The following is a 15,079-nucleotide window of genomic DNA, read 5'->3' as shown; positions in this document are numbered from 1 at the left end:
TAGCACTCTGACCAAAGAGTTTTGGCTCTGAATCTATATACTGTTTTACAAATTTTAAAAAGCAAAATTTATATTTTAAGATTTTATTTATTTGAAGGAGGACTGAAGATGGCGGAGAAGTAGCAGGCTGAGACTACCTCAGCTGGCCGGAGATCAGCTAGATAGCTTATCTAAAGATTGCAAACACCTGCAAATCCATCCGCAGATCGAAGAGAAGAAGAACAGCAATTCTGGAAACAGAAAAACAACCACTTTCTGAAAGGTAGGACCGGCGGAGAAGTGAATCCAAAGCGACGGGAAGATAGACCCCGGGGGGAGGGGCCGGCTCCCGGCAAGCAGCGGAGCAACTACGCACAAAATCAGAACTTTTAAAAGTCTGTTCTACTGAGGGACATCGCTCCAGAGGCTACCCGGGGCGAAGCCCACGCGGGGTCAGCATGGCCTCAGGTCCCGCAGGATCACAGAAGGATCGGGGGTGTCTGAGTGTCGCAGAGCTTGCGGGTATTGGAACGGGAAAGCCGGCTGCAGAGACAGAGCCGACAGTAAGCTCACAGCTCGGTGTTACCTTGAACCGGTCGCAGGCTCGGTGAGCTCGGAGCGCGGCCGGAGGTCAGGCAGACGGGAGTGACTGGTGCTGTTCTCTGAGGGCGCACTGAGGAGTGAGGCCCTGGGCTCTCGGCTCCTCCGGGCGGGCAGGAGACCAGGAGGCCGCCATTTGTATTCCCGTCCTCCGGAACTCTACGGAAAGCGCTCAGGGAACAAAAGCTCCTGAAAGCAAACCCGAGCGGATTACTCACCCCGGCCCCGGGTAAGGGCGGTGCAATTCCACCTGGGGCAAAGACACTTGAGAATCACTACAACAGGCCCCTCCCCCAGAAGATCAACAAGAAATCCAGCCGAGACCAAGTTCACCTACCAAGGAGTGCGGTTTCAATACCAAGGAGAGCAGCGGAATTCCAGAGGAGGAGAAAGCCAAGCACGGAACTCATGGCTTTGTCCCTGTGATTATTTTTTTAGTCTTGCAGTTAATTTAATTTTTTCTTTTTCATTTTTTGTTTTTTTTTTTCTCGCCTTCAGGTAAAATTTTTTTTAACTGTTACCTTTTTCTTTTTTAACGATTTTTTACTAGTTTATCTAATATATATATTTTTTCTTTTTTATATTTTTCTTAGGAGTTTTCTTTTTTTTAAATTCTTTTTTTTTCTTTTTTCTTTTTTCTTTTTTTTTCTTTCTTCCTTTTTGAACCTCTTTTTATCCCCTTTCTCCCCCCCTCACGATTTTGGATCTCTTCTAATTTGGTTAAAGCATATTTTCCTGGGGTTGTTGCCACCCTTTTAGTATTTTACTTGCCCCTTCATATACTCTTATCTGGACAAAATGACAAGACGGAAAAATTCAACACAAAAAAAAGAACAAAAGGCAGTACCGAAGGCTAGGGACCTAATCAATACAGACATTGGTAATATGTCAGATCTAGAGTTCAGAATGACAATTCTCAAGATTCTAGCCAGGCTCGAAAAAGGCATGGAAGATATTAGAGAAACCCACTCAAGAGATATAAAAGCCCTTTCTGGAGAAATAAAACAACTAAAATCTAACCAAGTTGAAATCAAAAAAGCTATTAATGAGGTGCAATCAAAAATGGAGGCTCTCACTGCTAGGATAAATGAGGCAGAAGAAAGAATTAGTGATATAGAAGACCAAATGACAGAGAATAAAGAAGCTGAGCAAAAGAGGGACAAACAGCTACTGGACCACGAGGGGAGAATTCAAGAGATAAGTGACACCATAAGACGAAACAACATTAGAATAATTGGGATTCCAGAAGAAGAAGAAAGAGAGAGGGGAGCAGAAGGTATACTGGAGAGAATTATTGGGGAGAATTTCCCCAATATGGCAAAGGGAACGAGCATCAAAATTCAGGAGGTTCAGAGAACGCCCCTCAAAATCAATAAGAATAGGCCCACACCCCGTCACCTAATAGTAAAATTTACAAGTCTCAGTGACAAAGAGAAAATCCTGAAAGCAGCCCGGGAAAAGAAGTCTGTAACATACAATGGTAAAAATATTAGATCGGAAGCTGACTTATCCACAGAGACCTGGCAGGCCAGAAAGAGCTGGCTTGATATTTTCAGAGCACTAAACGAGAAAAACATGCAGCCAAGAATACTATATCCAGCTAGGCTATCATTGAAAATAGAAGGAGAGATTAAAAGCTTCCAGGACAAACAAAAACTGAAAGAATTTGCAAACACCATCCAGCTCTACAGGAAATATTGAAAGGGGTCCTCTAAGCAAAGAGAGAGCCTACAAGTGGCAGATCAGAAAGGAACAGAGACCATATACAGTAACAGTCACCTTACAGGCAATACAATGGCCCTAAATTCATATCTCTCAATAGTTACCCTGAATGTTAATGGGCTAAATGCCCCTGTCAAAAGACACAGGCTATCAGAATGGATAAAAAAAACAAAACCCATCTATATGTTGCCTCCAAGAAACTCATTTTAAGCCCGAAGACACCTCCAGATTTAAAGTGAGGGGGTGGAAAAGAATTTACCATGCTAATGGACATCAGAAGAAAGCAGGAGTGGCAATCCTTATATCAGATCAATTAGATTTTAAGCCAAAAACTATAATAAGAGATGAGGAAGGACACTATGTCATAATCAAAGGGTCTGTCCAACAAGAAGATTTAACAATTTTAAATATCTTTGCCCCCAACATGGGAGCAGCCAACTATATAAACCAATTAATAACAAAATCAAAGAAACACATCAACAATAATACAATAATAGTAGGGGACTTTAACACTCCCCTCACTGAAATGGACAGATCATCCAAGCAAAAGATCAGCAAGGAAATAAAGGCCTTAAACGACACACTGGACCAGATGGACATCACAGATATATTCAGAACATTTCATCCCAAAGCAACAGAATACACATTCTTCTCTAGTGCACATGGAACATTCTCCAGAATAGATCACATCCTCGGTCCTAAATCAGGACTCAACCGGTATCAAAAGATTGGGATCATTCCCTGCATATTTTCAGACCACAATGCTCTAAAGCTAGAAGTCAACCACAAAAGGAAGTTTGAAAAGAACCCAAATACATGGAGACTAAACAGCATCCTTCTAAAGAATGAATGGGTCAACCGGGAAATTAAAGAAGAATTGAAAAAAATCATGGAAACAAATGATAATGAAAATACAACGGTTCAAAATCTGTGGGACACAACAAAGGCAGTCCTGAGAGGAAAATATATAGCGGTACAAGCCTTTCTCAAGAAACAAGAAAGGTCTCAGGTACACAACCTAACCCTACACCTAAAGGAACTGGAGAAAGAACAAGAAAGAAAACCTAAGCCCAGCAGGAGAAGAGAAATCATAAAGATCAGAGCAGAAATCAATGAAATAGAAACCAAAACAACAATAGAACAAATCAATGAAAGTAGGAGCTGGTTCTTTGAAAGAATTAATAAAATTGATAAACCCCTGGCCCGACTTATCAAAAAGAAAAGAGAAAGGACCCAAATAAATAAAATCATGAATGAAAGAGGAGAGATCACATCGCTTCTCGGCCTTTTGGCTAAGATCAAGTGAAAGAGGAGAGATCACAACTAACACCAAAGAAATACAAACTATTATAAGAACATACTATGAGCAACTCTACGGCAATAAATTTGACAATCTGGAAGAAATGGATGCATTCCTAGAAACATATAAACTACCACAACTGAACCAGGAAGAAATAGAAAGCCTGAACAGACCCATAACCAGTAAGGAGATTGAAACAGTCATTAAAAATCTCCAAACAAACAAAAGCCCAGGGCCAGACGGCTTCCCGGGGGAATTCTACCAAACATTTAAAGAAGAACTAATTCCTATTCTCCTGAAACTGTTCCAAAAAATAGAAATGGAAGCAAAACTTCCAAACTCATTTTATGAGGCCAGCATCACCTTGATCCCAAAACCAGACAAGGATCCCACCAAAAAAGAGAGCTATAGACCAATATCCTTGATGAACACAGATGCGAAAATACTCAACAAAATACTAGCCAATAGGATTCAACAGTACATTAAAAAGATTATTCACCATGACCAAGTGGGATTTATTCCAGGGCTGCAAGGTTGGTTCAACATCCGCAAATCAGTCAATGTGATACAACACATCAATAAAAGAAAGAACAAGAACCATATGATTCTCTCAATAGATGCGGAAAAAGCATTTGACAAAGTACAGCATCCCTTCCTGATCAAAACTCTTCAAAGTGTAGGGATAGAGGGCACATACCTCAATATCATCAAAGCCATCTATGAAAAACCCACCGCAAATATCATTCTCACTGGAGAAAAACTGAAAGCTTTTCCGCTAAGGTCAGGAACACGGCAGGGATGTCCATTATCACCACTGCTATTCAACATAGTACTAGAGGTCCTAGCCTCAGCAATCAGACAACAAAAGGAAATTAAAGGCATCCAAATCGGCAAAGAAGAAGTCAAATTATCACTCTTCGCAGATGATATGATACTATATGTGGAAAACCCAAAAGACTCCACTCCAAAACTGCTAGAACTTATACAGGAATTCAGTAAAGTGTCAGGATATAAAATCAATGCACAGAAATCAGTTTCATTTCTCTACACCAACAGCAAGACAGAAGAAAGAGAAATTAAGGAGTCAATCCCATTTACAATTGCACCCAAAACCATAAGATACCTAGGAATAAACCTAACCAAAGAGACACAGAATCTATACTCAGAAAACTATAAAGTACTCATGAAAGAAATTGAGAAAGACACAAAGAAATGGAAAAATGTTCCATGCTCCTGGATTGGAAGAATAAATATTATGAAAATGTCTATGCTACCTAAAGCAATCTACACATTTAATGCAATTCCTATCAAAGTACTATCCATCTTTTTCAAAGAAATGGAACAAATAATTCTAAAATTTATATGGAACCAGAAAAGACCTCGAATAGCCAAAGGGATATTGAAAAAGAAAGCCAACATTGGTGGCATCACAATTCCGGACTTCAAGCTCTATTACAACGCTGTCATCATCAAGACAGCATGGTACTGGCATAAAAACAGACACATAGATCAATGGAACAGAATAGAGAGCCCAGAAATAGACCCTCAACTCTACAGTCAACTAATCTTCGACAAAGCAGCAAAGAATGTCCAATGGAAAAAAGACAGCCTCTTCAATAAATGGTGCTGGGAAAATTGGACAGCCACATGCAGAAAAATGAAATTGGACCATTTCCTTACACCACACACAAAAATAGACTCAAAATGGATGAAGGACCTCAATGTGCGAAAGGAATCCATCAAAATCCTTGAGGAGAACACAGGCAGCAACCTCTTCGACCTCAGCCGCAGCAACATCTTCCTAGGAACAACGCAAAAGGCAAGGGAAGCAAGGGCAAAAATGAACTATTGGGTTTTCATCAAGATCAAAAGCTTTTGCACAGCAAAGGAAACAGTTAACAAAATCAAAAGACAACTGACAGAATGGGAGAAGATATTTGCAAACAACACATCAGATAAAAGACTAGTGTCCAGAATCTATAAAGAACTTAGCAAACTCAACACCCAAAGAACAAATAATCCAATTTAGAAATGGGCAGAAGACATGAACAGACATTTCTGCAAAGAAGACATCCAGATGGCCAACAGACACATGAAAAAGTGCTCCACATCACTCGGCATCAGGGAAATACAAATCAAAACCACAATGCGATATCACCTCACACCAGTCAGAATGGCTAAAATAAACAAGTCAGGAAATGACAGATGCTGGCGAGGATGCGGAGAAAGGGGAGCCCTCCTACACTGTTGGTGGGAATGCAAGCTGGTGCAGCCACTCTGGAAAACAGCATGGAGGTTCCTCAAAATGTTGAAAATAGAACTGCCCTATGACCCAGCCATTGCACTCTTGGGTATTTACCCTAAAGATACAAACATAGTGATCCAAAGGGGCACGTGCACCTGAATGTTTATAGCAGCAATGTCCACAATAGCCAAACTATGGAAAGAACCTAGATGTCCATCAACAGATGAATGGATCAAGAAGATGTGGTATATATACACAATGGAATACTATGCAGCCATCAAAAGAAATGAAATCTTGCCATTTGCGACAACATGGATGGAACTAGAGCGTATCATGCTTAGTGAAATAAGTCAAGCAGAGAAAGACAACTATCATATGATCTCCCTGATATGAGGAAGTTGTGATGCAACATGGGGGCTTAAGTGGGTACGAGAAGAATAAATGAAACAAGATGGGATTGGGAGGGAGACAAACCATAAGTGACTCTTAATCTCACAAAACAAACTGAGGGTTGCTGGGGGGAGGGGGTTTGGGAGAAGGGGGTGGGATTATGGACATTGGGGAGGGTATGTGCTTGGGTGAGTGCTGTGAAGTGTGTAAACCTGGTGATTCACAGACCTGTACCCCTGGGGATAAAAATATATGTTTATAGAAAATAAAAAATTAAATTAAAAAAAAAAGATTTTATTTATTTATTTGAGAGAAAGAAAGAGCTTGGGGGGGGCGGGACAAAGAGTGAGGGGCAAGCAGATTCCCCACTGAGCAGGGGGCCCCATGTGGGGCTCAATCCCACAACCCCAAGATCATGACCTATGCCAAAAGGCTGATGTTTAACCAACTGAACCACCCAGGGGCCCCTAAAAAACAAAATTTATTTTAAAATAAAAGGATCTCTTGAAAAACTGAATATAAACCAAAAGAATATCCAGCTGTTGTCCTATTCACACAGAGAAGAATTCTTATAATAACACTCAAACACAGTTTTTTGATATTGTATCCTTAATATGATATATCCTAAGGCCAAAAACATCTTAAAGTAATCCAAACTTGCTGTCTCTATCTTTTGCTAGTTATTACATCATATCTTAAAGTATGCACACACACACATGGAAGATAAAAATAAATAATAATTAGGTGAACAACATCAGGAAAGAAGGCTTTCAGCATAAAAAACAAAGATATACTGGCATTTAAAGTGGTACCAAGGGACACCTCTGTGGCTCAGTCAGTGAAGTGTCTGCCTTTGGCTCAGGTCATGATCCTGGGGTCCTGGGATAGAGCCCCACGTCAGGCTCTCTGCTCAGCAAGGATCTGCTTCTCTCTCTCCCCCTGCCTGAGACTCCCCTTGCTTGTCCACTCTCTCTCTCTGTCAAATAAATAAATAAAATCTTTAAAAATGTATAGTATATTTATATAATAATAACTTATCCTCTCCTAGTGGCTTCTAACATGATTTTTGAAAGACAGTAGCTTGTTGCTGTTTTAGTTTTACTTCTTAGATTGCTAAAGTGGAAACATCCTCACACCTGCTTAGCCGCTCAACACCCTGTGTGTGTGGGAACTGTCTGTTCATATCCTTTGTCCAATTTTCCCTTCCACATGTGTTGACCTTCTACTTATTTTAAAATCTTATTATATACTTGGTCTTTACTATAGGCTGCCATGAATGCTTTTAAGAAGCAGACAGTATAGGAACAATAAATAAATAAGGAAAAACAGTGTCATTAAATAAATGTCTTGGGGGCGCCTGGGTGGCTCAGTGGGTTGAAGCCTCTGCCTTCAGCTCAGGTCATGATCCCAGGGTCCTGGGATCAAGCCCTGCATTGGGCTCTCTGCTCAGCAGAGAGCCTGCTTCCCTTCCTCTCTCTCTCTCTGCCTGTCTCTCTGCCTACTTGTGATTTCTGTCTGTTAAATAAATAAATTGTTTAAAATAAATAAATAAATAAATGTCTTGAAAGACCGTTATGTATGAGGGACTGTGATGGGGCTTTGGAGGCCACAAAGATGGCCTGAGTGGGGTCATGTCCTTGAGGAAACACCTCCTGTGGTCCAGAAAGAGAGACAACACGTGTACATACAAACTAAATCACAAGAAGAAAGAAAGAATGGTCACAAGAAAGAGATAATAATCTCTGTATAAATGCAGAGAAAGTAGAGACCATCTTTCCCTGGAGAATAAAGCACAGGCTTGGTGGAAAAGGCAGCAGTTCATCTTTGCTGTGGGGAAGGAATACAATTCTGATATGTGGATACCGTGGGAAAGGGACTTCCTGCAGCATCAACACATGAATAAAATCCAAGGTCAAACCATGGGGTATGATTAAAGAACAGAAAATATTTCCATTTGGCTGTTGTAAAAATGGGGAAAGTGAATTATGTAAATTAAGGCTGCAGTTTTCCATTGAACCCAGATTATTTAAACTCCTGAAGCACAGAATGCAGGATTTGGAATCTATTCTACCTCAACAACCAGTAAGCCTTTGATGGTTTCTTTGAAGGGGAATTGCTGTAACCAGCATTGAACTTCTGAAGGACGAAGCTAGAACATGTGTAAGGGTTGAAGGTAGGACACCTGGACAGGGGACACTGTGATGGGAAGGTACTTCAACAGTCAGGTCAGAGGTGGTAAGGACCAGATCTGGGATGCCAGCATGGAAAAATGAAACAAAGAGAAGACAAAAGAAATTACATCTACGGGACAAGGCCAAAGATGAGTGGGTAAGACAAGTTTTCAGAAGAGATGGCCAATGGGTCGATTAATGGTGAGCATGGAGGGGTTAGCCTAATATAGAAGAAAGGACACATCTTTTTTTGAGGTGTGAAGGAGGTGAGCTTGCCTGGGGATGGAAAGAAAACGGAGAACACAGAAGATGGAAGAATTCAGATGGTCTCAAGTTCTCATATCATGATTTAGTACCATAGAAGGTAAGACATGCTGTACCAAAAAGAAGTGGGGGGGGGGGCATTCAAGTGGGATTTTGAGAAGGATGGGGGTTTGGGGAATATATTCTGTGGTGCCCAGGGTCACCATAGATGATGGAGCTCTACTGCATACATTCAGATTGATGTCAGACCTCCTATGGGTACAACTCGCTCTGAAAAACGCAGGGGCAGAGCGAAAAAGTGATGTGGGATTGATCAGTGGATTGCTGGAAGGAACAAGGCATCCATCCATTCAACAAACATTTATTGACCTCTCGGGAAAGGGCTCCTATAAATGGTAACACGTTCCTGCCCAGCTGTATATTCCAGGCTGAGGACCCAGTGGCACATCAGACACACATATTCTCTACACTCATGGGTGTGGTCCAGCCAGGAAAGGACAAGAAGGAAAAGGAATCAGAAATGCCACGGAGACCACATTTGAAAAGTTGACCAAGGGTCTAGTGGTAGGCTAGCAGGAATGAAGGGCTGAGTCAGGGGTAGTGAGGCAGCGAAAACAGGGACGCGAAGATAACCGCCCTGTTGACACGGCACAGCGGAGCTCACCCAAAGGGGTGAGGAGTGCTGGAATCCACCCTGTCACCCTTAATCAAGCACTGAGCTCATCACTCTGACTATGCAGAAAGGGAATCGTTTTAACCAGTTGCCTGTCCAAAGAAGACACCCTTTTCTAATTTGCACTAGATTGCTCTGTAGGTTGAACCAAAAATCACAGTAAGGAACCAGGGTTACCTGAGAAAGAGTATAGGGGCATGGGGCTGGGGAGAATGTCACCTTTCAAGATTTGGGGAGTAGAGCAAACTCAACAGAACTGAAGAGTATTTGAAGAAGGAAGCAGGGAAGAAAACGAAATTAGGAGCAAAGGACGTGGAATAAGAACCATAGGTTTGATTAACATACTAGGGGGAAAGGAGCCCTGGGTGGCTCCGTTGGTGAAGTGGCTGCCTTCAGCTCAGGTCATGATCTCTGGGTCCTGGGATCAAGTTCTGCATGGGTTCCATGCTCAGTGGAGAGCCTGCTTCTCCTTCTCCCTCTGCCTGTCACTCTTCCTACTTGCGCTCTCTCTCTATCTCTCTGTCAAATAAATAAATTTTTAAAAAAGTATTAGTAGGACAGAAGGAAAAAAGAATGGAGGGAGATAGAGGAGACACAGGTAAAGAAGCCATGTTCATCCTCACTTGGTGAACATGTCACACTGCAGAATGCCTCTGATGGCATAGAGCTTGCTTCTGGGGTGTTCATCCCCCTTTCAGACAGCCTCAGCTCTGTTTTAACTACAAAGAGTAAATCTTATTAAGCATTTGGCTCAGATCACCCAAAACAGTAAAGCAAATAGCTTTCTTGTGTCGTTTCTTTTTTATTTGTGTGTGTCATTAACATTAAACACATGATGTTGCAACAACAAAATAATTGACGACTTAATGGGCTGAATTTAAATTCAAGTAATATTTCCATTCATCTAAAAGCTATCCCTTAAAAGTCTGTAAAGTTAATTTATTGAAAAAATTTCGACATAACTACCGTGAAGTCTCCTCTGCATAATAATGCCATAGATTTTGTGTCTTTTTCTTTTTCTTTTTTTTTTTTTTTCCATTTTGGATCAGCTCATTCCTTTTTCTTGTGAATCTGTTGCCAAAGTTGTGACCCAAAACCTCAAAACCTGAGGTTTTAGAATGTGTGACTCCAAAACCTAAAAAATCCACAGGAGCATGTAGAGAAAGACAGAACCAGGGAGACATGCCACAAGGGAAAGGCAGGACGTGCCCCTCTGCGGACGCTCGGAGCCAGTATGGGTCCTCCCCACTGGAGCGGAGCCCTGTGTCCGCAATGGAGAAAGGACAAAAAAACCACAGCCCTCGGCTCTGTTCACTTAAATGCTCATTAAGGCTGATCTCTCACCCAGGCTGCAGTCATTTCCTGGGGCTGCTGCAACAAATTAGCACAAACATGGTGGCTTGAAAAACAGAAATTTATCTTCTCACAGTTCCGGAGGCCAGAAATCGGAAATTAAGATACCAGTAGGGTCACACTCCCTCCAGAGGCTCTAGAGGAGGGTTTTTCTTTGCTTCTTTTAGGTTCTGGAAGCTCTAGGAGTGTCTTGGCTGGTGGCCAAATCACCCCAACTTCTGCAACCATCATCCAATGGCCTTTTCTGTGTACAATTCTTCGGTCTCTCATAAGGACACTTGCTATTGGGTTAAGGACCTACCTAGATAATCCAGGATGGACTCACTTTTCCCCAGCTGTTTGAGATATAATTGACACAAACACTGTGCATGTTTAAGGCACACAACACATTGATTTGACTTGTAAGGTGTTGATTTGATACACTTAACACATCGCAAAGTGATTACCACCACAGCGTTAGCTAACACTTCCACCCCATCCCATGATTCCGCTTCTCTTTTGTAGTGAGGACAGGTAAGATCTACTCTCCCAGCAACTTCCAAGTGTAAGTACAGTGCTGTTACCTATACTCACCATGCTGTACATTATCCCAGAACTTCCTCGTCTAATAACAGGAAGCTTATATTCTTCGACTAACATCTCTTCTTGCCAACCCACCAGCCCCTGTTAACCACCACTCTACCCCTCTGTTTCAATGAGTTCAGATTTTTTTAGAGTCTACATGTTAGTCATATTAGATAGTATTTGTCTTCCTCTGCCTGATTTATTTCACTTAGCATAATGCCCTCAAGGTCCAACCATGTTGTCAGAAAGGGCAAGATTTTTTTCTTTCTCAGGGCTAAATACATATAAACCACATCTTCTTTATCCATTCATCTGTCAAGGGACACTTGTGTTGTTTCCATGTGTTGGCTATTGTGAATAATACTGCAAAGAAAATGGAGGGGTAAGGATAATGATTTTGCTTCCTTCAGATATCCTATGGCAGCTCTATTTTTAATTTTTTGAGGAATGTCCATACTGTTTTCCATAGAATAATACATTCCCACCAAAAGTGAGGACGCATTCCCTTTTCTCCACACCACACCAACACTTGTTTTCTCTTTTGTTTTTGATAACAGCCATTCTAACTGGTGTGAGGTAGTATCTAAGTGTGGTTTTTATTTGCATTTCCCTGATGGTGAGTGATGTTGAACACCTTTTCATGTGCCCGTTGGCCATCTGGGTGTCTTCTTTTTTTTTTTATTTTTTTTAAAGATTTTATTTGTTTATTTGACAGACAGAGATCACAAGTAGGCAGAGAGGCAGGCAGAGAGAGAGAGAAGCAGGCTCCCTACTGAGCAGAGAGCCCGATGCGGGACCCGATCCCAGGACCCCGAGATCATGACCTGAGCCGAAGGCAGCGGCTTAACCCACTGAGCCACCCAGGCACCCTGGATGTCTTCTTTGGATGAATGTCAATTCAGTTCTTCTGCACATTTTTTAATTGGATTATTTTCTTTTTTGTATAAAATACTTCATTTATTTATTTGATAGAGATAGAGATCAAAAGTAGGCAGAGAAGCAGGTGGGGGGGGCGGGGGAAGCAGGCTCCCCTGCTGAGCAGAGAGTCCGATGCAGGGCTCGATCCCAGGACCCAAAGATCATGACCTGAATTGAAGACAGAAGCTCAACCCACTGATCCACCCAGGCACCCTAATTGGATTATTTTCTTGCTCTTGGCTCATATAGAATATTCTCACCATAAGATCCTTAACTTAATTACATGTGCAAAGATCCTTTTTCCAAATAAGGTCACTTTCACAGTCACACAGATATGGGTGTATCTTTTTGAGGACCTGCCACCCCAGGTATAGATGACTGGCGTTTGTTTCAGATAGAGTAATTTTGGCTCCAGCTAACAGAAATTACAGCTCAAACTGGATTAGACAATAAGGAGATCTATTGTTTCATATAAGGAGATACAAAGAACCCAGTATGATCCAGAGAAGTAGAGAAGGAATCACAGATCCAGTGTTTTTCTCTTCTCCACTGTCCTGTTGTAACATGTACTTCTTCCCAAAGCTTATTGCAAGATGCCCACTGTGGCCATCGTTTCTTGTTCGTGGTCAGAAGACAAGAGCAAGAGAAAACCTCCTCCCAAACCACAAATATAGGTCTAATTTAGCCAAATTAGGTCAGGCTCCCCATGGAACCGGAATAGTTCCCAGAAGAATTTAATGTCCCATTGGCTAACATAGATTCTGGCGCACAGCCTGGGATCTGGGGATATGCTGAACACCTTCTGAACTGGATGGCTGTGTGGAAGGGAGAAGAAAACCTGAACAAAATTATGACAGAAAGAGGAAAGTTGACACTGAGCAGGAAACTCCCAGTTCCAATAGGACACGTAATAGTCATGGTCGTCTTAGAAGGATGATTATCCAACCTGAAACCACTAGTACCCAGAGACCATGCGGATCCCTCCCTGCTCCCTTATTAGGTACATAGGTTTGAATCAAACCCCTAATGAGCTAAAAAATCTAGAGCCACTCTTAATCATATTTGATTCATTCCTGTGGCCGATTCTGCCTCCATGAAAAAAGTAGGGATAGAAAGAACTGAGGCTGGAACAGGGATGGGGAAGTCTTCAAACCCCATGCAGGCAGCTGAGGGAGCCCTCTTCGAGTCACTGATAACCGCTGCTGCTTCTGGAGAGAACAGCGCAAGAGCCATTGGACCCTCTAGATACCATGATACCTACAGTTTACCAAATTCATAGTGTCACTCTCGAGCAGCACCTGATGAACTCTAATTTTTAATCCCTGGCCCCTCTTTTATAAGGCTCCCTGAGAACCGACTTCCCCTGCGTGCTGTCCCTTTCTTTGGTTGCATAAAGCAAATGACAAGCCTTCTGCCCTCTGTAACTGACATCCTCACCAATAGCCCCAATAAGAGCACACGTTACAATTCAAGGTTTGCTTTTCAGACACCCTGGATTCTGCAGGACACCATTTCAACCATTTTGTCAGATGTTTACTAGTTTAAACATTAAGGATCACGGTACCTTTGAGTCTTAAAGTATCTCTCAACATCACACTGTGAATCTAGTTATGACTTTTGTTTTTCTTCTATGAGACTAAGTTCAAAATCACAAGGAGACACAAGGTCAAAGAGCGAGAGTCATCAAGTTACAAAAGTAGGGGCTTTTCCCAATTCTTTTTAAAGTGGAATTTTATCTTTCTGCTTTCACATACTTGGAAAATTCAGAGAACACAGAAAACTACAAGAGGAAGTTTCAGTGTGAGTCTCTCAGTCATATAAAACGAACACACATTACTAAGATTTGGGTACATATCCTTCCAATGATATTTATACGGACAGAGATCCTCTTGCACAGATGCAAAGCTAGATGTATGAAGGACAATAGTTTGAGAGACTGATAGCTTGGTAAGGTACTCTCCTTACTCAAATATATAGTGGGAGTTTTCCCATCTTTAAACTGAGAACATAGTTTCTGTTTTGAAGGATTTTTTTTTTAACTTTTTAAGTAAAATTCCAAAGTTGGAGGAAATTTGCAAGACTCGTAGTTCAAGGAATTCTTACATGCTTTACCCCAGATTAATCAGGTTAACCAACTCTCGTACTCTTTACCTTGAGGGGTCAAATTAGCATTCATCATTTGCTATGTGCATGCTCTCTCTTCCCATATATAGGGAAGGAATATATGTAGTATACATATTCTTCATTATATAACATAGAAAATACAGAGAATAACAGAACACTTATATACAGAACATATAATTATATAGATAGACTATATGTCAAATATATACAGATATAAAGAATAATATAAAGAATATTTTATACACACACACACACACACACACACACACACACATGCTTTTTTCCCAGCCATCTGAGAGTAAGTTGCAAATATGCTCCTTTATCTCCAAATATTTCAAGGTTTATCTCTTAAGAATAATAACATTCTCTTACAAAAACACAAATCATTATCAAAACCTAGGAATTGACTATCGGTACAAATACTATTATCTAATCCATAGTTCATTCTCAAATTCCTTCAATTATTCTAATACTGTATTTAGAGCTCTTTCATTTTTCACAATCCAGAATCCAATCCAAGATCATACATTGCATGAATAATTTAGCAGAGACTTCATATCCCACCACATAAATTTCTGTACTTTGTTAACCAGTTCTTAGTGTTGAATGTTTACATTTGACTTACAATTTTTCTTTTCTGTAAAAAATGCCACTGTGAATACTCTTGCTCGCAATCTTTGTCCCAACCCCCTAGAAAATGATTTTAGAATAAATTACTAGGTTCGACCATGTAAAACTACCATTTTTGTAGGTCAGAATGACAGATATTTGATATT

This window comes from Mustela nivalis (genome assembly GCF_964662115.1).
Source record: "Mustela nivalis genome assembly, chromosome: 5".
Classification (NCBI taxonomy): Eukaryota; Metazoa; Chordata; class Mammalia; order Carnivora; family Mustelidae; genus Mustela; species Mustela nivalis.
The sequence above is the reverse complement of the archived record's forward strand: the minus strand, read 5'-3'. Positions refer to the sequence as shown.